We start from the raw sequence: 26,694 nt of genomic DNA on the forward strand, positions 1-26,694 counted from the left end.
AGAGTGCAAGATAACATATTAAAAGGCTCTATGTCGCTGTGTCTAAAGCGAAGAGTTTTTATTTAGTCCATTCTTCCAGTCATAACATAGGATCAGAGACGTGGATGCCGACAGAGTCTCTGGAAAGAAATTTGAGAAATGTCCAAAGAGGAATGAGGGGATGAATGCTGAGAATCACTCTGATGGACAGGAGAAGCTGCAAAGGAATAACAGAGACAAATATAGAAGACATAATAGCCAACCAAAGTAAAAATATTGCAATGGTTAGGGTATATAATTACGTAGGAGAGAGAACAGTAGACTGACAAACAGCGACAGACTGGGAAATAGCTGATAATTTTTTTAAAAAATGTGAAAAGGACATTTATCAGATGGTGCGATGACATTTTGAAGTATACGAAACTTGAACATCGACACGGGAAACCTGAGCCACAAGACACACACGAATGGAAGCTTTTAGGAGAGGCCAGTGTCCTGCAGTGGAGTGATATAGACTGCTGCCGCTGCTGTTTTATTCTTTTGTGTGTGCGTCTGTAAGGGGAGTGTGTGTGTGTGTGTGTGTGTGTGTGTGTGTGTGTGTGTGTGTGTGTGTGTGTGTGTGTATATATACTAAATACCGGATATTATGAATTAAATATTTATACTTTCACTAAAAAATAAATGTAGAAAATTAATTTAAAATATGTTATAAAAAATAAGTTTAGAGCGCCAGATTAAACAGTTTACTTGAAATTACGTGTGTACAAAATATGTTTGTCCCATGCGACAAAGCTATTTTACTTCCCCCCAAAACACATCACTGTGCAAGGCCGTCCATTTGAGCGTGTTTGTCACCTCGCAAACACGGCAGCGACAAGCGGCTAATTGAGGGTGAGGTGAGGCCGCCCCGACGCCTGCCTCACGCCCTCCAGCTAGCACGCAACGCTTCGGGTGCCTCAAAGCAAAGGCAATAAGCGTGGTTGATGGCCTGTAAAATAACCTCATGTTTTGTTTTTATTATATATGTGATGGCCAATATGTCTTACTTCATCACTTTTTGTGTGTGTAAAATGAGGATAAGCTAAGTTTCTTTCTTTTTTTTTTTCTTTTTTTTTTTTTACTCACCAGTTACGTGTTGTATACATTAAACGTTGAGGTAATTAAATGGACAAATGTCTGTCACCTGAAGCTGAAGCGTGTCATTCGTCACCTACGCCTGATTTTTTTTTTCTGTGCTTGTCATAGAGAGGCGTAAGAACACGTAAATAATATCTAATGATCATTGATTGTATTCCGACATCAATCAAGTTGAGCGCCGTAGAGACAGTGGCTAAGCAAAACTACCCAAACTTTAGGAAATGGTGCTGGAAAAGTCTGACGATCTAGAGACAGCTTAGCAATAGAGGTAGATGGGCGGCTGTTTTTTTTCCTCTGCAGTGTATAATAACATTGACCCCTTGACTTTGGCCACAACTACTAATATATCACTGGTCAGAATAAGGAAACTTGGTAATAAGGTCTCCGAAGCCTTAACATATGCTTTTCATGAATGTAGAAAAATACAGGAGGACTAAGAGGAACGGCATAAACAGTAATGGCTTCAAGACTTTGTGGTTGTTTGCACTGACCATAAACTATTTTCTTTTCTCCTCGGAAAGGTGGAAATATTATTTACTTGAAACGTCAAGCTGTAGCAGGTTTTTTTTTTTTTTTAAGTAGCAACCAAAGAATACTCTAAGGATGAAAAGGAAAAGGAAGGAGGGAAAGGCAATCACATGTTAAAAGTATAGTAAAACTTTTATCCTCACGAAGTAAGCTTTAGGGATGTGTGTGTGTGTGTGTGTGTGTGTGTGTGTGTGTGTGTGTGCGTGTGTGTGAGGGGGAAGGATATGTCTATCTCTGTGTTTCTAGAAACTGAATTATTTTCCTACAGTTGACATACATTTTTCCTGTTAACTAATTGTCGGTGACCAAACAGAAATATCCACTCTTTCTCAATGTCACCGCTCTCTCACGCCAGGAAATAGTCACACACCCACATGAATACTGGCTTCACAATCGTGACTGCTTCATCAAAATTTAATGTTCATCCTTATATAAATTTAATTTTCTTATCAGGTGTCTCGAAATCAGTGATTTTGTGTTTTTATAGTGTCTGCTACATTCCGTTCGGTCTTTTAATAATTTTGAGTGCTAGAAAAGAAGGCATTCAAAGAGTTGTTCTCGCGCACTGCCTCAATACAAAAAAAAAAAGTTTAGGATTTGTAGACAAGACTGCAGTGCTCAATTTATCTTCTTGGTGGGCTTGAATGAATCAAGGATTTCATTATATGGGAATTTGTTGACGATGTCTTCGCTATTTTGTTTTATCCACAAACTGTTTTTTGTTTTTGTTTTTACTTCTATCATTGATTTATTGTGTGTTTCTTTTTAAAAGAAATGTGGTCATTCATTATACATTAAGATTGATACAAATGATTTATATTTTATTTTTCAATTTATTTAGTCATTCCTTTGAAACTTTACAAAGTTATTATGATGTACAAACCCAACGCTGCTTTTCGTACATAAACCATTTTCAATTATTTATGTGAGATAGATTACATAGGTGCAGATGAATGACGAACTCCACTTTTCGCAAAAGAATATGAACATCAATACTTCCGAAAAGTTCATTCAGTAATTATTAAATGTCGTTTCACTGTTTTTCTCAAGAAAATATTCCGCTCACTATAATAAATGCTTATGAAGTACACGTCTCCTGTGAATCATCTTAGTTATTGTTAAATATTCAAGGGAACTAAAGCTTCGTGAACCTGTGAGTGTAGGGTGGCGGCTACTTGACAGTTTATGCCATGAAGTAAAAGAGGTCATTAAACGTAATTTTGTGATGTTTATTTATTAAACATATTAGTATATTTTTTGCTTGGATCTTTAGTTGTTATCTTCAACATCTCTTTTTTTTCACGTTTCATCATCACATAATCATTAAACACCGTTTCAATGTTTTATGTAAATACTGCTAATTGGGAATATTAATAAATATTTTTTTTATTGACGTGCACTGTGAAGATTTGAAAATACAGGGTGACCTGCCAGACAGGGCACCAGAAATGAACTAAATAATTATGATCATCTCACGGATCTTTTTACTTCTCATTTAGTATAAATATTCGTTGATTCTTTCTGACCCTTCCAGGAAGGGTTTCGGCCATGATCAGAATTTCTTCATCGGTATCATACGGAACCCAAAAAATATTGAATGACTTCCAAATTGGCCCCAAGTAGTGCAGCAGACCTGTTTATGTCACACTCGTCATGACATCCTTGAAGCAACAAAACGTGGCTCATATTTTCATCACTAAGAATATTCGGCAAATCAGCTTAGCATTCTAACCTTAGTTAGTATATGTTGGTATAACTATATGTATTGTAAGTTGAATATATACTAATAATAACAATGATAATAATAATAATAATAATAATAATAATAATAATAATGATAATAATAATAATAATAATAATAATAATAATAATAATAATAATAATAATAATAGTAATAATGACAACAATAATAATGATAATAATAGTGACACTACTACTACTTCTAATAATAATAATAATAATAATAATAATAATAATAATAATAATAATAATAATAATAATATCTTCAGTTAGTCATCCTGCAAGCCGACAGAGGTTATCAAGTTGCTCCACAGAAGGCATCAAGACAATCCTAGAGGCAAACATGAATTATCTTTTTCTTGTTTTCATTGAAGAAGCAGATTTTTTGCGTTTTTTCGGCTCTTGCTCTTCTTTTCCGTAAATGTGTGTGTGTGTGTGTGTGTGTGTGTGTGTGTGTGTGTGTGTGTGTTTTACATTACTGCCTATTGCGCCGGTAGGCTTCTTCCCAGTGGATCCTGATGGTCGGTCCAAGGCTTCTTTCCGGTGGGTCCTGATGGTCGGCCCAGCCCGTTCTGGCGCAGGCGAGTGTTTATAGTGGCGCCATCTTGCATTGGCTCATGCTGCCCTCCCAGAGCTCATCTTTGATCCTAGAATCTAGAGTCCGGGTTGATAGGTGGTCTTCTGGACAGCACGTGGGTAGTTTTAAACCACTCGGCGGCGGCTGAGAAATCCCAGCTTGGTGGCACCGGGCGGGGATTGAACTCGCGTCCTCCTGAACACGGGGCCGTTACTCTGATGACCCAGCCACCGCCTCGTGTGTGTGTGTGTGTGTGTGTGTGTGTGTGTGTGTGTGTGTGTGTGCAAATAGATAGATAGATAGGCAGAATTTTAAGTCCTTATGGTTTGTCAGCAAACCTGCATCAAACATAAAACTAAATCAAAATAATATACTCAGGTAAAAGATTAAAAACACACAATCAAATCACGGAAATATCACGAACATTAGAAGCTTATCATTTCATACAATTCAGCTTTGACTTAATATCATTGTTAGATTTAACACATACAGACTCGTTACTTTTAATTTGAATGTTTGGAGTGACTGGCAGCCTCAGTCCTAAGAAGAATCAGTATAAATTATGAAGAAAAATCTGAATGTTGTTAACCCTCGATTGAAGTGTTCATGAGTTGTTGTTTTTATTATATTTGGCGAGAAAATAAAAAAGATATATATATATAACAAAAAATCATTTTGTTACTATTTTAGATCAGAATAATTAGAAAGAATAATTTTCCTACATGTGACAGATCTTTCTGATTATTTTATTGTTCGCAACCAACATCGAATATCTAGTCCTGTTGTTAAATCTTCACCGCATTCTCTTCAACTTTCAGTTCCCCAATATTTATATTTTTGAGAGTCAATTGTCTTTTGTCTGATAAAAAAAAATCCGTATTTAACGTCACGCCACAGAAGCAAGTCGTTATCATGAGCCCGATAGTCACAGCCACTGGCCCCCATAAATTTCCAACAGTGCCGGATCATCGGGATATTCAAGATTTTAACCTTTTATATTGTTTCCCTCTCATCGATATAATGAGTAATGAACACAGGGGGTGGAGGCAAAACACACCCTTGAGGGCGCCACTGTTTATATTAATTTTTCTAAGTTTTCATTACTGAGCTCTGTCAGTAATGTTGCCTTATATTCAAGTAATAAGATTATTCTACGAAATATTTGTGCACCTCAAAAATCAATCAACAATGAGCATATGTACGTTAGGCATAATTATGTTCTGTGATATGTGTCAATCATAGTGTTATTATGGTATCTTGCAATCTGCCGAGTGTATTTCACCTAATCAGCAGTACGACTCAAGGGATTCTTAGCGATAACAGCCTCATTGCACAATAGTTGGTGTAGAGGCTACAGGTCTGTGTCGGGGGAATGTCTTTACGTACAGTCATAATTTCAGATTTTTTTTCCCATGTATTTCCTTTATAACTTTATTTTTCAAGTGTTGCCATAGTAACAAGCAAATCACCGTATAACAAAAACACCTTCATAGTAAAATAAACTAAGAGAAAAACAGAGCAGTAGAAAAGACAATAATAATGTAATAAACAGTAGTAAATAATAGATAAGTAAATGTAGTAATTACGCAATTGAACCCTCGATGAAAAGGCGTAACTCGGAGCCGCGAACGTAGCCTCGCAAAACTTGAAACATTGACTCAGGAGACCGTGCGAGCCTGGATAGTAGGGTTTGGCGTGAAGGGCCGGCGCTCGAGTTAGAGGCCCGGAGGTTGAGCTAAGTGAGGTTTATTTTAGCTCCTGACACACACACACACACACACACACACACACACGATTGACTAGCAGCTCTTCACCAGGTATTGTCAGTCTTCTCATTGTTGATTTTGCCTTAAAAAACGACTTCACAGCCACATCTTCGATATCCAAGATCAGTTTATAATATTGGATCATTTTTTTTTTTCAGATATATATGTAAAATTATTTTATATATTAACTTATCGACTTATATAATACGTATGATATTCAGCTTTCTTGTATTTTGTATGAGTTCGAAGACTTCTAATGTATGCCTTTTAAAAAAAAACTAATATGGTTTGTGTGCATGATGAGACAACAAGATATAATGTTTACTTCTACAAACATTCATATACAAGTGGCACATTATAAATTATCAGTTTCAGGTTTCATTTAAGAAACTCACTTTGCTATAGTTTATATGCCACTTTATTGTAAAATAGACTACCTATGGCTTTACTTTTGATAACCCTTAACCGTGCCTCTGATCATTCGTTAAAATTAAGTGCAAGACATTTTGCCTAATGGTTTGTTGTCATTGCATCATACGGTGTTTAGGGCTACGAGGAGGGCACTCCAGCCACACGAATACGTCTCATTGAAATGAAGTGTTGAGTGGAGAAATGTAAGAAAATATATTGAAATAAAACTAATAACCTGTCGCATCAGTGTATATTGTTCGTGTCAGTCCCTTCTGCGTAGGAGTACAGCATTTAACAAGGCTTAGAGAGCAGGAGAAAAATATGAGCCATCAACAATACCTGACACGAACCACTAAACATGCCGTGCTAGTTCTTCTGTATCTCGCTTCCCACACCTCGAGACAGGACAGCAAAAAAATAAAATAAAAGCCAGCTCTATTAATTCGTGACATATTGAAACTATGTATGGCCGGTTTACATGTTTGCCTAAAATGCTTTAAGCAAAATTACGTCGGTTATCGTAGTAATTACAATACGCCCCGAACGTGCTTCCCTAAATGGCAAATGCAGACCATCCAAAAATTATTATTAGTAGTAAAAAAAAACGTGTACTTTAGGTCACATTGGGTTAATAAGATGCCACTGGAGTCTCATCGTAAGCTGTTTGTCTGCCGTATCAAGGTCAAAGAAATGGTAAAAATAATTAAAAAAAATATACTACTACTACTAATAATAATGATACTACTTTTAATAATAATAATAATAATAATAATAATAATAATAATAATAATAATAATAATAATAATAATAACAATAACAACGGTAACGATAATTGCAATGAAAATGATAAGAATATATTTAGACCTTTTGGAGAATGACAAGTAACTTCATTGTCAAAACGGTATCTGTGACGAGAAAAAAATATCTTTCCCTGCATTGTTGTTGTTGTTGTTTTCATTGTAAAGTCATTAATCTGGTGTCACGTCAGGCATCGCTTCACATTTTTTTTTTTTTTTTTTTTCATGCGCCATCTGCTTAACGGTTATATCTGCATTTTTCCGCCGGTTTCTTTCTCATAGCATCTGTTTTACCGTCTTCCTCGCATCTTGTTTCATCGTACTCGTTCATAGCTTCCGTCAGACCGTGCCCTTCTCTCAACATTTATTCAGCAGCATTATTTTGTTGCTTCTGTTGAATCGCGTTTTTCCCTCGCATAAGTCTAAGCTCATGGTACATTATTTCAAACTTCCTCAATCAGCGCGACTGATATGAAAGTTAAATAATGGCAATAAGACATATATATACTGTTACCTGCGTCTAGAGGTGTCATCATTAGCACAGGCAGTGAACCCTACACTATGGACCGGAAACTTGCCCCCAGCCCTGTCATTAAGCGGCGAATTTTGGAAAATCAACCGCTTTGGTGCGAAAAATCGCCATAACTCCCTTATTTCTGGGGCTACAGAAATGTTTTTGGTATCAATCGACGGCAAAATGAAAGTGCTATATTTTATAATAACCGACCGAAAGGGTAAAAAATCGAATAAATTCGCACAAAACGGCTTTGAAAAAAAACTATTTTTGAGTTCCCAACCTTGAAACCCACTCATTTTTTGAGAATTTCAAAAAAATTATTTAACAAATACTTTAGCCCTACCAATGTGCCACCGCGCACGCCTTCCTAGCTTCAGTAGTTTTTGCTCGAGCTTGACCAGAAGTCGCGACGAAAATTCGCCGAATCTGACTCATTTCACGCGCCGCGACGAGAAACCTTCCTGACGCCACAAATATTAATATATCTGCATAAAAATTCATATATGAACACTTCAATATCTTGACTATCTTGTATTAGCGCCATTTTAAGATATCTATATAAGAAGCTACTTTTTTATATATAATCATTGCACTATATAAATCAACCTATATTAAACCCTATTATTATTTTATTTATATATATATATATATATATATATTTATATATATATATATATATATATATATATATATATATATATATATATATATATATATATATATATATATATATAAATAGATATATATATATATATATATATATATATATATATATATATATATATATATATATATATATATATATATATATATATATATATACTTACATACATATATATACTTACATACATATATACCTACATATTTGGTATCAAAAGAAAGCGACACTTCTATCTTATTATGATCCTCAAGGTGTGCCGTTTAAGAGGCAACAAGCAGGTATTGTGATGTCTCCTAACTTGTCATACTCTTTCGGTATTATTTTTACTAAGTGTGCTATTTTAGAGGAAAAATCACAAGTGTGACATCAGTAGATCACAAGTCACTCCTCCAGATTTTTGCCATATTTGTTGCACCATTTTATAAGAAAAAATATTATCCCAAACATCACGCTTCCATCCAGTGCTCCTGCTTAGTGAACTGTTTTAGGTGAAGGAACAAAAAATATATGTGTAGTTGCTAATGTGCCACGAGTCATGCCGCCGGACTAAACTCTTGCTGGGTGCGCTGTTTTAGAGAAAGAATCAAATAAGAATAAAGTTAAGAATAAAATCCATAACGAACTACAGCTCCCGTTAGTGCTCCTGCTGAATGAGCCTTCTTGGAGGAGGGAAAAAAAAAGTTTCACACCACTAACAAATCACACCTCCACCTAGTTTTTCCGCCGTGTGCTTGAGCCCCAGGTGTTATGAGGTATAAATGAAAAGGTACGATATTCCTAAGTGCGGACTGCCCTTCCTGCTAGTAACTTCTACGAGGTGCGATAGTTTAGGGTCAGTAAGGAAACGAAAATTATTACATTTATTATTTAACATGAATTGTGATTATATTTTTACGCACCTTGTGATAAATTTACCATTGATCGCATTTCTAATATACCTTGTGCTGGAGGACCGACGTTACTAGATCCATTGTTTGAGCCTAAAAAATAAAACTGACCTAAATGAAAAGCTTTGTGCTAGCAAAGTAAAGTTGTCCAGAACTTCCTTGCAAGAGTGTGTGTTGATCAAAGTATGTGTCTTTATATATATATATATATATATATATATATATATATATATATATATATATATATATATATATATATATATATATATATATATATATATATATATATATATATATATGTTCTAGATTCTGATGAAAAAAAATGCCGTGGCCTGAAATTAATCATGATAATTGTAATGATGATAGTGATGAGGAAAAAACAAGAAAAAGATAAAAGGGGAGAAAAAGAAAAAGAAAAAGAAATATATAATTATAAAGAAAGAATATGAAGAATGTGACAAGGAACAATAAGGAACAAAAGGCCATGCGCCGCGCCTCAGACCACTGTACGAGTAGTTCACCAGACTGCGATCTTACTCGAAAATGCTAAATAAATCCTCCATGGTTTTCTGTATAAGCATTCAGAAACCATAACATGATATATATATATATATATATATATATATATATATATATATATATATATATATATATATATATATATATATATATATATATATATATATATATATATATATATATATATATATATATATATATATATATATATATATATATATATATATATATATATATATATATATATATATATATATATATATATATATATATATATATATATATATATATATATATATATATATATATATATATATATATATATATATATATATATATATATATATATGGGTTCCGCAAGTGGCGTTCTACTGGCGATCTTCTTGTTCTCTTAACTGATTCTTGGTCATCCTCTCTTAGCCGTTTCGGTGAAACTTTCTCAGTTGCGCTAGACTTATCGAAACCCTTCGATAGAGTATGGCACAAGTCTTTACTTTCTAAACTGCCCTCTTTCGGATTCTATCCCTCTATCTGTTCCTTTATCTCCAGTTTCCTTTCCGGCCGTTCTATCTCTGCTGTGATAGACGGTCACTGTTCTTCCCCTAAAACTATCAACAATGGTGTTCCACAGCGCTCTATTCTATCACCTAGTCTCTTCCTGTTATTCATCAATTATCTTCTTTCCATAACAAACTGTCCTATCCACTCATACGCTGATGACTCCACTCTGCATTATTCAACTTCTTTCAACAGAAGACCCTCTCAACATGAATTACATGACTTAAGGCTGGAGGCTGCAGAACGCTTAACCTCAGACCTTACTATCATTTCCATTTGGGGTAAAAGGAACCTTGTGTCATTCAATGCCTCAAAAACCCAATTTCTCCACCTGTCAAGTCGACACAATCTTCCAGACACCTATCCCCTATTCTTCAACAACACTCAGCTGTCACCTTCTTCAACACTAAACATCCTCGGTCTATCCTTAACTCAAAATCTTAACTGGAAACTTTACATCTCTCTCACTAAATCAGCTTCCTCGAGGTTGGGCATTCTGTATCGTCTCCGCCAGTTCTTCTTCCCCGCGCAGTTGCTATCCATATACAAGGGCCTTGTCCGCCCTCGTATGGAGTATGCATCTCTCGTGTGTGGGGGCTCCACTCACACAGCTCTTCTGGACAGAGTGGAGTCTAATACTCTTCGTCTCATCAGCTCTCTTCCTCTTACTGATAGTCTTCTACCTCTTAAATTCCGCTGCCATGTTGCCTCTCTCTATCTTCTATCGATATTTTCACGTTAACTCCTCTTCTGAAATTTCTAACTGCATGCCTCCCTCCCTCCCGCGACCTCGCCACGCACGACTTTTTACTCAAGCTCATCCCTTTTTATTTAGTCCTCAGCCTGTCTTTTTATTTAGTCCTCAGTCTGTCTTTTTATTTAGTCCTCAGTCTCTCTCTTTATTTAGTCCTCAGTCTGTCTTTTTATTTAGTCCTCAGTCTGTCTTTTTATTTAGTCCTTAGTCTGTCTTTTTATTTAGTCCTCAGTCTGTCTTTTTATTTAGTCCTCAGTCTGTCTTTTTATTTAGTCCTCAGTCTGTCTTTTTATTTAGTCCTCAGTCTGTCTTTTTATTTAGTCCTCAGTCTGTCTTTTTATTTAGTCCTCAGTCTGTCTTTTTTATTTAGTCCTCAGTCTGTCTTTTTATTTAGTCCTCAGTCTCTCTCTTTATTTAGTCCTCAGTCTGTCTTTTTATTTAGTCCTCAGTCTGTCTTTTTATTTAGTCCTCAGTCTCTCTCTTTATTTAGTCCTCAGTCTGTCTTTTTATTTAGTCCTCAGTCTCTCTCTTTATTTAGTCCTCAGTCTCTCTCTTTATTTAGTCCTCAGTCTGTCTTTTTATTTAGTCCTCAGTCTGTCTTTTTATTTAGTCCTCAGTCTGTCTTTTTATTTAGTCCTCAGTCTGTCTTTTTATTTAGTCCTCAGTCTGTCTTTTTATTTAGTCCTCAGTCTGTCTTTTTATTTAGTCCTCAGTCTGTCTTTTTATTTAGTCCTCAGTCTCTCTCTTTATTTAGTCCTCAGCCTGTCTTTTTATCTAGTCCTCAGTCTCTCTCTTTATTTAGTCCTCAGTCTCTCTCTTTATTTAGTCCTCAGCCTGTCTTTTTATCTAGTCCTCAGCCTGTCTTTTTATCTAGTCCTCAGCCTGTCTTTTTATCTAGTCCTCAGCCTGTCTTTTTATCTAGTCCTCAGCCTGTCTTTTTATCTAGTCCTCAGCCTGTCTTTTAATCTAGTCCTCAGCCTGTCTTTTTATCTAGTCCTCAGCCTGTCTTTTTATCTAGTCCTCAGCCTGTCTTTTAATCTAGTCCTCAGTCTGTCTTTTAATCTAGTCCTCAGCCTGTCTTTTTATCTAGTCCTCAGTCTCTCTCTTTATTTAGTCCTCAGACTGTCTAATTATCTAGTCCTCAGCCTGTCTTTTTATCTAGTCCTCAGCCTGTCTTTTAATCTAGTCCTCAGCCTGTCTTTTAATCTAGTCCTCAGCCTGTCTTTTTATCTAGTCCTCAGCCTGTCTTTTAATCTAGTCCTCAGCCTGTCTTTTTATCTAGTCCTCAGCCTGTCTTTTAATCTAGTCCTCAGCCTGTCTTTTTATCTAGTCCTCAGCCTGTCTTTTAATCTAGTCCTCAGTCTGTCTTTTAATCTAGTCCTCAGTCTGTCTTTTAATCTAGTCCTCAGCCTGTCTTTTTATCTAGTCCTCAGTCTGTCTTTTTATCTAGTCCTCAGTCTGTCTTTTTATTTAGTCCTCAGTCTGTCTTTTTATTTAGTCCTCAGTCTGTCTTTTTATTTAGTCCTCAGTCTGTCTTTTTATTTAGTCCTCAGTCTGTCTTTTTATTTAGTCCTCAGTCTGTCTTTTTATTTAGTCCTTAGTCTGTCTTTTTATTTAGTCCTCAGTCTGTCTTTTTATTTAGTCCTCAGTCTCTCTTTTTATTTAGTTCTCAGTTTGTCTTTTTATTTAGTCCTTAGTCTGTCTTTTTATTTAGTCCTCAGTCTGTCTTTTTATTTAGTCCTCAGTCTGTCTTTTTATTTAGCCCTCAGTCTGTCTTTTTATTTAGCCCTCAGTCTGTCTTTTTATTTAGCCCTCAGTCTGTCTTTTTATTTAGCCCTCAGTCTGTCTTTTTATTTAGCCCTCACTCTATCTCCATTACCATAAAAGTAAGTCCATAGGAAACCCCAAGTATGTGCGTGTCTCCTCGCAGGGCCTCCCCAAACCTCAGCCCCGGCGTGTACCTGCGGCCAGGGAGGGGACGAGGAAACTGTGGGCCGTGGCGGCTTGTATGTGTGTGTGTGTGTGTGTGCCGCCCTTGCTGCCCTCAGGAGCTCATGGCCGTGCCCTCGTGGCCTCCAGCAGCCATGTCATGCCTCCCTCAGTATAAGAAAAAAGTGAAGATTTTCGGGAGACAAATAGAAAGTTGTCTAAAACGTATGCCAAAATAATAGTACTCTTACCTTCCTAATGATGTATCTTTATATACAAAGGAAATAATATTAGAATTCATCATTTTGCCGAGAGAAAATATTTAGCCATACCAGTGGCTATATAGGCTCGTTGGTGAACTAAGGCGGCGTCATAGGCCAGAGCACACCTGTGTCTCGTCAAGTCTTACAGTACGACATAGTCACCCTCAGTTATTTGATTCCATGTCCGCTTAACCCAAAGGATCACTTCCAGAGGGCCACAAAGAGAAAAGCCTCGACAACAGAAATTAAATAAGAAATGGAGGAAAAAATACTTATAAAATTAGTCGTCACAAGCGTTATTTGTGGAAGAGTAACTTTAGTAGACAATAATTTTTATAAATAGATCTCTACTGTCCAAAATCTGTCCATTGGGGTGTTTAGATAGGCATAGGCTCGATGAGGAGTATAAATTCACGATAAAACAAGACAGATTAAACATATTGGAGAGTCGGAAGGAAAATAAAAATTTATTGACATAGGACCAGGTGGCTAAGACCGAGAGATTGGGATTATAAATGATGTAGCTGGACTTCTGTATATAATCTCTCTGCCCCTCGCTCGTACACTCTCGAGGGGTTTATGGAGGCAGCAGTGACTCGCCGAGCCCCGCACACGCCTCCCCAGCACGCGGGGCACGGCAGGCAAGCATACTGTTCCTGTAATCTACTCCCTCATGCTACCGACACGCTCATGGTTTTAATTAACGATGAACATAATCCAGCGGAACAAAAAATAAATAAATAGCCAGATTTGATTTTCCGCGCTAGTAGTTATTATTCAGTTACCCGTGTAAGCATTGGCAGACTTGGGTATTTCCCATAAGCCTTATTATTCTCTCTCCCTGTGCCTCCGTGCTAATTGACTATGTTTCTCTAGTTTGGGAAAGTTAGGTGTGTGTGTGTGTGTGTGTGTGTGTGTGTGTGTGTGTGGGTGTGTATGTGTGTATTTGTGTGAGAGAGAGAGAGAGAGAGAGAGAGAGAGAGAGAGAGAGAGAGTAAAGTATGCCTGCTACATCTCCTCCCCTCCTCTCTATCCATACACGACGGCTACCTCTCCCATACAATAAACGTGAACGACGCCCACCTGAAGATATACGCCCTGAACTCATTGCCAACAACAACAACAACAACAACAACAACAACAACAACAAAAGGAAAGGTGGGCAGGACTGGGCTGACTGAGTTAGTCTGAACCCGCCTCCAAAGCGAGCGAGCGAGAGAGAGAGAGAGAGAGAGAGAGAGAAAGTCATTACCGGCTGTCCCCTTTGCTGTTTCTCCGTTTCTGTTGATAACACTGAGAGTAGTTCAGTCCACCCTCCCTCCTCCTCTCAGATATCCCCTTAACTTATTTCACCTGCCCGGGAGAGGAAAGAAAAGTAAATACGAGCGCTTTACACATTCACGCACACGACTTTTAATGAAAAAACTCGTGTCTGTTTTTACGACAAGCGAAACTCCTACACACACACACACACACACACACACACACACACACACACACACACACACACACACACACACACACACACACACACACACACACACCACACACACACTGGAAGACCCCTCATGAAGCAAAGTATTTTTTGTATTGTTATACCCATTAAAAAACTCAAAACTCGAATCTCTCTCTCTCTCTCTCTCTCTCTCTCTCTCTCTCTCTCTCTCTCTCTAACTTCCTTTTCTATTACCTATTCTAAAATCCAATTGTCTTTTATATATTCTGTAACCTATTTACCTTTCACTTATATTTATTTCCCGCTTCTTCTTAATCATGTTTCCTTGCTCCTCCTCACAAAGCTAGCCGGTCAGACAGGCAGCGGTTACCAGCAAAAAAAACAAAAAAAAATTATATGGAGTAACAGCACCAACAGCAAACAGCACGCAGGCAGGGCGATGGGCGAGAAGGGCTTGCGTGCGTGCGTGCGTGCGTGCAGGCCAAACCAACATAACAAACAGAACGGGACCGAACGCTCGCCCCCTCCGCCCCTTGGGAAAAGTTAGTGAAGTGTTCCAGTTGTCCAGCGTTGTGTGAAACAGTTGAAAGTTTGTTGGCGATAACCTTTTTTTTTGTCCTTCCATTATTATTACTATTATGCAGCGACGCTTCTCTTAGGCGGAAAACAACGAAACTAAATATTAACAGGGATTTTTTTCCTATAGTGTGTATGTATGTTTTTAAGCTGGTTAGGTATTAGGTATATGATATAGTCTGTCCTCCGCTTGTTATTATTAGTATAGTAGTAGTAGTAGTAGTATCTTATTATTATTATTATTATTATTATTATTATTATTATTATTATTATTATTATTATTATTATTATTATTATTATTATTATTATTATTATTCCATATCACTCCTCTATAAACGTAAAAAAATATACGATTCTTATAGTAATTCAGCTTTCCAAATAAATGTGTTCCGTAGAAATGCCTCAAATGGGTTAAAGATAATTATTAAGTGGAGGTTGTTGCGAACTTTGCCTTCCATTATTATTACAGTTAAGTTGCGTTATTCCCCTTGAGCGTGAGTCACAATCACCAAAGATAATTTATTAACTGTTCTCTATAGAGTGATTTGTGTTGATGCATGCGTGAAGCTGATCAGAAATTAAGTTTACATTGTCATCATCCTTATCCTCCATGATCATTAGAATTACTGTTATTATCTTATCTCTCTCAACACAAAAATAAGGCCAATGGTAACTGTGATTTCTAAATTTACTAGTGGAATCGTGAGAAGTGTTGGAGATTACATGAGTTTTTTTTTATATTTTTGCCATCAGATCCAGGTGGGGAGGAGGCCTTCGCATTGGGGGGACAGGTGCCCAGAGAGGGGGGAGGCAGGCCTGCACACCTGTCTCTGGCCGCCTTGCTCGTCACACGCCACAGAAAACACTCCACCTGCATTTGTCAGACATGTGAGTTGTCCCTCAGTGCTGCTTTTCCTACATGCTCTTTTTTTCCTTTCGTTTTTTCTTTACATTTCCCTCTTCGTATAGTTTCCTTTTTGTTCAGCCTTTTTATTTCTCTCTCCGCTACAGCTTTCTTTTTCACTCTTTTACTCTGACGAAAAAAAATGTACAGTCTTTGTGATTTCATTCCCTGTTATACTTTCCATATTTTGTGATTTTTTTTAAAGTTACGATGCATTGTACTTTTTCCCTCACTTTTATTCTTTTTTGTATTTACCTTTACCGCGGAAGAAAAATGTCCCCAGCTCACCACCGAGGAACATTATTTTCAGCCCGTCCGCCTGAACGTTATAAACACTCCATCAGAACGCCTCCTCTCCCTCTTCATCTCCCTCTCCCTCTCCCTCTCCCTTTCGCTCACCCTCTCCCTCGTCTTCTTCCTCCCCTCCGCTCTTTCTTCACCCTCCCTCTGTTTCCTTCCTCCTTTTCTCTCTCTCCTCCTTCCACCCCTTTGCCCTTTCTCTTCCCTCCCTCTCCTCCTCTTCTCCTCCTACTCCCTTCTTCATCCTTCTCCTCTGCCGTCCCTCTACTCTTCTCCTCCTTTCTTCATCCTCCGCCTCTGCTCCTTCCCCATCTCCATTCCTTGGATCTCTTCTATTTTACCCTCCTTGTCTGCCTCTTCCCACCCTCTCCTCCTCCTGCTTTACCCTCCTCTTCTACTCCTTTCCCATCTCTGTTCCTTACGTCTCTTCTATCTTATCCTCCTCCTCTGCTCCTTCCCATTCTCGTTTCCTTCTCCGTTCTCCCCTCCGCCAATTCTTCCTTCGCCCTCCCTTCCTTCCTTTGCCTTCATCTCCTTCGTCTTTTTCTCAATCAGCCACCCACTCACTCCTCTCCTTCTTCCCCTGATTTGGTATTTTCTCACACTCTCTCCTCCCGAATTCCTTCCTCCCTTCCCTCTCTCTCTCTCTCCCTCGTACTCACCCTCTCCCTCTCCCCTTCTTCCCTTCCCTTCCCTTCCCTTCTCTCCTCCCTTTCTTCATTCCTCTTTCCCTCGCCTGCCCTCCCTCTATGCCCAACGTGCCTCATGCATCATCCTAACTCATGTCATTTCATATCCGGGGCTTCAGAATCATTAGTCAGTCACTTCAAGGAAATTAATGTGAAGGGAATGGTGGTGGCCGTTCCATGACTCTTTTTTTTTCTTGTTTGGTTGGTGTAGTTTTTATTTTTCATTTTAGTCCTCTAGTTTGACTCGAAATTTAGCATACATAGGTACATATTCATAGTTTGCGTAGGCACATACATACATACATACATGCATACATACATTCACACGTACATTTGGAAGCACATACAGACAGACAGACAGACAGTTAAACACACACACACACACACACACACACACACACACACACACACACACACACACACGCGTAATAAAATAAGCAGGAAGAGAAAATGAGAAAACGTGGAAAGTGGGTGACGTTGGGGATCTCTCTCTCTCTCTCTCTCTCTCTCTCTCTCATACTCACTCACCATCATCACAACCATCAGCAGCATGCACGAGAGCCAACGCGCAGGTCACGCAACTCGCCACAACTCTTTCCCGGCCCAACCCAACGGCGAGAGAGAGAGAGAGAGAGAGAGAGAGAGGACCACTGTAGGACGAGGGGGCCATCAATACCTGCCTACCTCCCTGCCTGCCTGCCCGCCCGCTCTTACCCTGCCGTCATCCCTTCCCGTCCCGTCCCTTCCCCTGCTTCCCTTTCCTGCCTGGCCGCGACTCGTCTGCCTTTCGAGCCTAAAATGGTTGCGCGAGAGAAGGGGAGCGTTGGTTCGATCACAACATGGCGCCCTCCCTCGCTCTCCCTCACTCTCTCCCTCTTCCTCGCTGTTAGCCCGGCTTCAGCTCTCTCTCTCCCTCTCCCTCTCTCATCTCTATACGCATACAAGGCTCTCCCCCTCTCACGTTTTCTTTATTTTCGTTTTATTTTATTTTATTTATTATTGGAGTCGCGCGCGTTTCCACTTCCTAGATTAAATGCATTTCGATATCTGTTGCAGCCGTCCAATATTTGCCTTTCTGCTATAAATGAATTGAAAGTGTTTCCCTATTCCTATCCCTTCCTTCTCTCCTCCTCCTCCTCCTCCTCCTCCTCCTACTCCTGCTGCTACTCCTACTTTTACTCTCCTCTTTCTCCTCCTCTTTAACATACTTTTTCCCTTTCCCTTTGCTGCACGCCCCTCTGTTTTTCCTCCTCTTCATTCCTTATCCTTTTTTTTTCTCTTCTCTCCCTCCTCTACAATTTAATCTCTCTCTCTCTCTCTCTCTCTCTCTCTCTCTCTTCTCTCTCTCTCTCTCTCTCTCTCTCTCTCTCTCTCTCTCTCTCTCTCTCTCTCTCTCTCTCTCTCTCTCTCTCTCTCTCTCTCTCTCTCTCTCTCTCTCTCTCTCTCTCTCTCTCTCTCTCTCTCTCTCTCTCTCTCTCTCTCTCACAAAAAAAAAAATATTCCACCATTATTCCACTATTCCACCAGGTAATAAGGATAGACACGAAAATAAAACTCTGCATTAACTTTCAACACAACGATAACATTTCTTTTAAGTCCTTTAACTATGAAACAAAGTAAAATATATCTTAGCATCACTGTTTTACGCATGTCTAGTACGGCTCTGTTACTCCTATATAGTTGCTGGCTTGCTAACACGGCACCAAATATCATTGAAGAAAGCTATCATGGGCCTGTTCGCTCCTCTTCGTAGTATGTGATCAAATGTAGCCTTGGATAATTTCATGATATACCTTGAATGTTACTTACTCATCAAATTCGCAATAAGAGGTTTTGTTTATCAGACTCTTTTTAATGGTTTGTTTTTTTGTGTATTAGCCGTCGATCAGGCTGTGATTTTTGCCATACCGTAAGGAGAGTTGTTTCAGGAAGTGTCGCAGTGTAAAAAAAACTGACTCCTGAATCCTGTTATCTTGAGTTACCACATCCAGATAATGCAACGAGAAGCAAAGTTTCATCACTCGACTCTCAGATTAGTTGTCGAACCACTCGCGACTAGAAAGGAAAAAAACAGTATGCACAGCTAGCTAAGTCTGTTAATTTACTGCCGTTTGTAAGCCGTTAAAAATGTCAGATTAGCTCAGATTATAGGTACACATTTTGTATATATTTGTGTGGGCGTGGGTGGGTGGATGTAAGTGTATGTATGGATAAATGTAGAGGTGGATGGATGGATGTGTATCTGTGGTGGAAGGAATAAAATGCTCTTCATGAAAAATATATACAAAAAAAAAGTAGGAGTAGGAGTTTAAAAAAAAATATATTGTCTACAACTTGTGCCTGTGTTTTTATTGCTAAACCTGAGAGTAAATAAGAGACATAGATTAGCCGTGGTCCAGCGTGGCTGAGGTGGGAATGGTTGAGGCGTGCAAGTAAGAAAATAAATTATATAGAAGACCAGTGACCACAGCGGTTTGGTAACGTTTGTGGATCATCTTAGGGAGAGGAAGTGGAGTCTGTCTATTGGGTAAAAACACAGTCTCGTCTCTCTGGAAAATATTTCATAATGGAAGTCACGATTAGGTTGATTGTAACCTGGCTGTGGGGATTCTCTGCTTTTGGGGGTATAATAACTTAACACAGATTAGCGTTGGGGTGGACTACACACAACTGTGGGAGTGTTGTTGAGGGTAACTATAAGGACAGCAACATGCCAGAAACGTGTAGCTGCCATCGTAAACTTTTTCACTTTAGAGAAGCAGTCTATTTGCGTGCATTTTATTCTTTGTTTAGCCATTTCTCAATCTTCTTTGTCTTGGAAGAGACTTAAAATCATACAGAATATAAAATTTTCTCTAAAGGAATTACAAAAGCACATAAGAGGATATTTTTTCATTACAAGGCAGTGCAAGAAACAAAATATTTACTCCAAACCTTATCGAAGGGAAAAGTAAGATTATCATGACCAAGACTCCGCCACGTTGCCAGGAGGTCACCAGCAGAGTGCCACATACTGAGCTACAGCAATAACAAACAGAGTAGAAGGTGTGAGCTGAGAGATAGAGGTTCGTTAATTCACACATTTACAACAGATGAAGAAGCCATTCCTGCACAAAATATTAACCATGGGACCGTGGTTTACAAGCAGACAGCTGTGGCTACTCTGTGAAGGGTGACTGTAAGCTTGCAATAAGGAATAGTGGACAAGTGAAAGCTTTCGTCAGGCAGTGTCAGCCAAGAAACGCGCATTTTAAAGATTGTGGAAGCATCTCCATCAGAACCATTAACCTTTTGACAGTCTGGCTGAGAGAGGAAGGAAAATAAGAGAGGAAGGAAAATTAGTCACGAAGAGCATAAGAAAAAAGAGTTTACAAGAACGTATCCGGTTTGGCCGAAAGAAAATTAGTTCGGAATTTGCTGTTTATGAGCTTGAAGGATTCCTAAAAAATGGCTCTTTTCCACCAAGTAAAGAATATTTAAAACAAATTTGATATTGATAATAACACTAATATAATAATAGTAATGATAATAATGATGATGATGATGATGATGATAACAACAACAACAACAACAGTATATAGGACAGATTGGATGCACGAAAAATCTAAATGAATGTTACGCTCTGCCAGTAGAATTTCCCATTAGAATCAGTAAAATTTTCTATCAACTCCGATCCTTCTAAAACACTCGCGGGACCAACACGCGAAAGCTGCGTCTGTGTTGGTCACCTCGCCTTGCCGGGGTGTGTGAAACGAGATGGCGATCAGCGCGGAGTAACACAGACCAAAAAGCTGTTGCTTTTCTCTTTGGCATAAATATTATGAAAACACATTGAGATGCAGTGTTCTCTTTCCCACACTCAGACTGACACAGACAAACGTTCCGTGCAGTTTCCACATCGCCGAGACTCCAAGCAAACCACAAAAAAATGCAACTCGAAACTAATTTAATTCGGTAATGCCGCTTTACTTAAGGGCCTAAGCTTTAGACAGAACAAGAAGACAATGCTTGTATGTCACAATATATTACTAATAATATGATAGATTTCATTTGGCAAAAAAAAAATAAGGTGAACGCTTGCTTTTAAGCGATAAACAAAACAGATCTTAAAATCAGCAGCAAATCTCTGCAACAAACCCAAAGAAAAGGAAAGTTTGTCACCGTTAACGAGTTCAACGGTGACGGGGTAAAAATAACTCGAATGTGAGCGTGGGAAAGAATGCATAAAAGACTTTTTTTTCAGTATCCTCCAGTGAAGATAGAAAAATTGTTGCTTTTTTTTTTCAAAGTAATCAGATAGTTTACGTTCGACACTGTTTTCCGGACTCAAGGGAAAGATACCAGACTCAGTGGTGGATGACAGATACAACGACAGATACAGCTCAGCTCTGTCAATATATTTACATAGTGGGCCACTATACACTCTTGAAGGAAAGCCATCAAACTCAGGTGTAGACGGCTAAAATAACTTCTAGGTAGATTTTGCGGACTATTATCTGATATTCAGGATATTTCTACAGTTATCTTGTTAGTTATGTTAGACATAGAAACACGAAAAATAAGTTATATGCCTTCATAATGTCCTGTATTTTATTTTATTGAATTAAACAGCGGTCCACCTCGCCAGTAACGAAAGCCCCTCTTGCCAACCTGACTGAAGAACAAGTGTTAATAGCACAAAAACTGTACTAGATCGGCGTCTCATGACCTTATAACACCCCCCCAACAATTTATACAATGCAGCTCAGGGTCTAAAATGGAAAATGTTGAAAAGTAAAGATGGCGCCACTATAAACACTTGCCTGCGCCACAACGGTCTGGGGCCGACCATCAGGCCCTACTATGAAGGCCTACCGGCGCCACAGTCCAAGACGTAAAAAGAATATAAAAAAAAACAGCTGACGTTGTTTATAATGCCATGCTGTAGGGTTCATCAGGGCTAACAAATGTTATTATACAATGTCATGTCTACAATGCATGGGTAAGCCAGGAAAACAACTTGAAGAGAACAACAACAACACTAAGATGGACAATCTGTTGATCGGCGTCTGCGACACCGATAAAAAAATGCCTGAACGTCCTGAGGCCAGTGCACTCATCTCTCTACCCCGCCCCCTCCCTCCTTTCGCGGGTAAAACAGTTGCCAAGACTTAGACAGCATCACTATTTCGTGTTTCATATTTTTTACAGCAAAGGAAGCAACTTAAGGGAAAACAAAATAAACAAAAAAAAAAAGCGTTAAGCGCTGCTAATATGAAAGACTAGATTAGCCAAAAGGGAGGTCATTTTCGGATAGAGAGGTGTCTTGATAATCCCCACTTGAAAAAAATTCAAGTCGTAGGCAGAAGGAAATACAGAGGAAGGATGACTGTGCTAGAGTTCACTAAGAATGAAGATGCTTTTTAACTCCTATGTTATCCCAACCCCTTAGGGTTGGGATAACATAGGGGTGAGCTATAGTGGAAAGTCGTGTGCCGCGTATCATCATCGGCGATTACGCAGGTTTTTGTAGTTGATTTCCAGAAGGCAATATACGTGATGACAGATGCTTTGGCGTTTAATTTTTTTCCAAATATTTTCCTGTTATATTTCCGTCAAATATTTGATTTTGTCTGCCATTTGTTTTTTCTTTAAACCATTTTCTTTTTTTCTAGGTTTTTGGTGCCCCGTATTTTCTGGACATCAAGAAAACCGGAACACAAATATTTTTGGGGTTATTACCTGATAACGCTGAAAACCTTGGCGACTTGCTATTTGTGCAGGCGGTGACACTAAACAATTACGATAAAAAATAAATCCCTCATGATTAGCGCCGCGTCTACAGTCAAGGCATATGTCATTCAAGTCCTCGTGTCCCATAATTGTTATATGGTTTTTCCAACCTTCTCACTGGCAAAAAACGAGGAGCACGCAAATCGAGACCTTGAAATTTACTGACATAACCTTAACTTAATTGTGAAACTTCCTTTATTTCTCATATTGCCTATATCTGCCACCGACGCTGAAAACACAGGCCGATCAGAAACACCACCCAAAGATTCACAGTTAATATCGTGACCTTTGTTTTCTTACTCTCTTACGGGCCAGTGACGAAGAAGAGAGAGAAGAAAAATTACTAACTTTATTCAGGGCAGTATATCATATTTTTTCCACACTTCGTTCCTTCCTTTTTCTATTTCTTTCCCCTACTTCCTCGCTAGATTTATTCCTTTGATATGGATTAGCCGACGAGGAACAAACGCACACCCGCGCGCGCACACACACACACACACACACACACACACACACACACACACACACACACACACACACACACACACACACACACACACACACACACACACACACACACACACACACACACACACACACACACACACACACACCAAGATACGGAGAAATACTAAAGGACGAAGAAAGGAGCCTCTTATCCACTAAACCTCGGAAAAAGTATCACCAAATATTGCAAGAAGGATTGAGGAAAGAAATGTATTGTTAATCCCAAGTAAATGGCAAGCAGCCTTATAAATGACAAAAAGTACTAAAGAGCGGTCATCATTTTACTGGAGATGTAAAACTGCGGGTGACAAACAGGAGTATGGAGTAGGATTTTTAGTTCACAAAAACCTAAAAAAGTACTTGGTCCGTTCTTTAGTGGAAAACGAGTTCGAGGCATCAGTAGGAGCTGCGCTTATCAGATTTTCTCGAGTTGCCTCCCTAACTATAAAAAAATAATGAAAGGTTCAAACTATCCTTAACTCAAAATCTCAACTGGAAACTCAACATCTCCTCTCTCACTAAATCAGCTTCCTCGAGGTTGGGCGTTCTGTATCGTCTCCGCCAGTTCTTCTCCCCCGCATAAATGCTGTTCATATACAGGGGCCTTGTCCGCCCTCGTATGGAGTATGCATCACGTGTGGGGGGGCTCCACTCACACAGCTCTCTTGGACGGAGTAGTCTAAGGCTCTTCGTCTCATCAACTCCCCTCCTCTTACCGACAGTCATCTACCTTTTAAATTCCGCCGCCATGTTGCTTCTCTTTCTATCTTCCATCGATATTTTTATGCTGACTGCTCTTCTGAACTAGCTAACTGCATGCCTCCCCCCCTCCCGCGGCCCCGTTGCACTAGACTTTCTACTCTAGCTCATCCCTACACTGTCCAAACCCCTTATGCAAGAATTAACCAGCATCTTCACTCTTTCATCCTTTACACTGGTAAACTCTGGAACAACCTTCCTTCGTCTGCATTTCCTCCTGCCTATGACTTGACCTCTTTCAAGAAGAGTGTATCAAGACACCTCTCCACCCGAAATTGACCTCTCTTTTGGCCACTCTACTTTTGTCTGTTGTGGGAGCAGTGAGTAGCGGGCTTTTTTTTTATTACTTTTTGTTGCCCTTGAGCCGTCTCCTTTGTTGTAAAAAAAAGTATGTTCCAACAACTAGCTAGAGATAAGGTTATTGAATATTTTGGCGAAACCGTGGATTAGAATCATGCCATAGATTCACGAAATTTAAAACGACAAACCCCAGTAGACTATGCTAAAAATCATTCTATGAAAAATAAGGACCATGTCCTTTGAGTTATATATAGATATATATATATATATATATATATATATATATATATATATATATATATATATATATATATATATATATATATATATATATATATATATATATATATATATATATATATATATATATATATATATATATATATATATATATATATATATTAGGCACCTGTGGTCAGCATCAGCCCGCTGGGGATGCGAGCGAGTTTTTCCTAGGCACGTCGGTCATTTTATTGCTGCCTGGATCATGCTGCTTTCCGAGTCTCTCCTAGATCTCTCCTTGATAGAAGTATCTGTAGGAATGGATAGCAAACATCAAGCGGGTAATCCTCGGCCACTCAGCGATGGCTGAAAAGATCGTCAGCCCAGTGTTGGACTTAAACTCCAAACCCCTCGTCCACTACAGCAGCGAGATTACTTCTAGGTCTAAAAGTGTGTGTGTGTGTGTGTGTGTGTGTGTGTGTGTGTGTGTGTGTGTGTGTGTATATATATATATATATATATATATATATATATATATATATATATATATATATATATATATATATATATATATATATATATATATATATATATATATATATATATATATATATATATATATATATATATATATATATATATATATATATATATATATATATATATATATATATATATATATATATATATATATATATATATATATATATATATATATATATATCTATATATATAATATGTACATTTAGATAGATAGATAGACAGAAAATTAAAACATCTATAGATGTATTACAGGAGTTTGCTGTCTTAAAACTTCAAGACAAGACTGACAAAAATCAGTTATACAACGTGCTTTTTTTTTCACTAGATGCTTCTTTGTGTTTCATCCTCGAAGAAAATGCGTTTGGAAAGGTGGAAGCCACGACTTGCGTTGGAGTACCAAAGAATAGCCGTGGTACAGCGAGTCCGAGGTGGGTTTGAAAGAGGCGTCCAAGTAAGAAAATAAATAATAAAGACCAATGGCAGCAGTGGTCTTTGCCTGCTGTTTGGTAGAGTGTTTGCGGAACTTTTTGTGTGTGGCAAGTAGAATTTGGCTATCAGGTGAAAAAAAATATTCTCGTCTCCGAAAAATACTTCAAAATGGAAATGTCACGATCGGCTGTCCATAACGTGGCTCTCGGAATTCTGTGCTCTTTTGGGAATGGTAGTAAACTCTCAGATTAGGTATAAGAACTTAACACAGATTAGCTTCGCAGTTGGCTGCACACAACCGTGGGTGTGTTACGAGGACAGCGAAATGCCTGTACCGTGTGGCTGCCGTCGGCCAGTTTTCCTTCAAAAAAGCAGCTTTTTTCAGAATTTTATTCTTTGTTCATCCATTGGTTTGCAAAAGACAGTTGTGTGAAGGATGACTGTAACCTTGCAATAAGGGAAAATGGACAAGTGAAAGCTTTCGTTAACCAAGAAACTCGTTTTACTCATTATAGAAGTAGCTCCGTCATAACCATTAACCTTTCGACAGTCTAGGTGAGAGAGGAAAGAAAATACCTCAACGAAGAGCATAATAGAAAAGAGTTTACAAGCTCGATTCTAGTTTCGGCCAAAACATTTTATATACTTCAAAATTTATAAATTTATGGAATCTTTATAAGCCTTAGAGATATCCAAAAATTGTTCCTCTCCACCAAAACATATTTTCAACACAAAAAAAGATAATGGTGGTAATGATAATAATAATAATAATAATAATAATAATAATAATAATAATAATAATAATAATAATAATAATAATAATAATAATAACAATATCGGGCAGAGTGGATGCCCAAAAAACTAATTGACTGTTAGCCTTTGCCAGTAAAATTTCCCATCAGTATATCAGTAAAATTTCTTATCAACGCCGACGCTTCTAAAGCACTCGCGGGACCATCACGCGAAAGCTGTGTATGTGTCCTCGCCTTGCCTGGGTGTGTGAATTTAGAGGGTGAATTTAGAGGGAATAACACAGACTAACAAACCACAGGCTGACACAGACAAGTGTTTCGTGCAGCTTGCACGTCACCGAAACTACAAACAAACGACAAAATGTGCAACTCGAAACCCAGTTTAGTTCGTAAAGTTCCCTGGAACTGCTATGGGAGCCATTGGTTTAAACAGAACAAGAAGACGAATTTCTTGTATCTCAA

At 38.3% G+C, this 26,694-nt stretch overlaps 1 protein-coding gene and 1 long non-coding RNA gene across 3 annotated transcripts in view; one reads left to right on the forward strand and one right to left on the reverse strand.

Moving 5' to 3' along the window:
• The window catches only part of LOC126995615 (uncharacterized), a 71,928-nt gene that overhangs the window by 36,088 nt on the left and 9,146 nt on the right, over positions 1–26,694 (reverse strand). The gene's annotated exons all lie outside the window — the stretch shown is intronic.
• LOC126995616 (uncharacterized) overlaps positions 1–26,694 on the forward strand; it is a 45,388-nt gene that overhangs the window by 7,641 nt on the left and 11,053 nt on the right. The window contains exon 2 of the long non-coding RNA XR_007750508.1: positions 15,809–15,943. This is a non-coding gene — a long non-coding RNA (uncharacterized LOC126995616). The remainder of the gene's footprint in view (positions 1–15,808; positions 15,944–26,694) is intronic.

The sequence above is a fragment of the Eriocheir sinensis genome, chromosome 8 (assembly GCF_024679095.1).
Source record: "Eriocheir sinensis breed Jianghai 21 chromosome 8, ASM2467909v1, whole genome shotgun sequence".
Lineage (NCBI taxonomy): Eukaryota > Metazoa > Arthropoda > Malacostraca > Decapoda > Varunidae > Eriocheir > Eriocheir sinensis.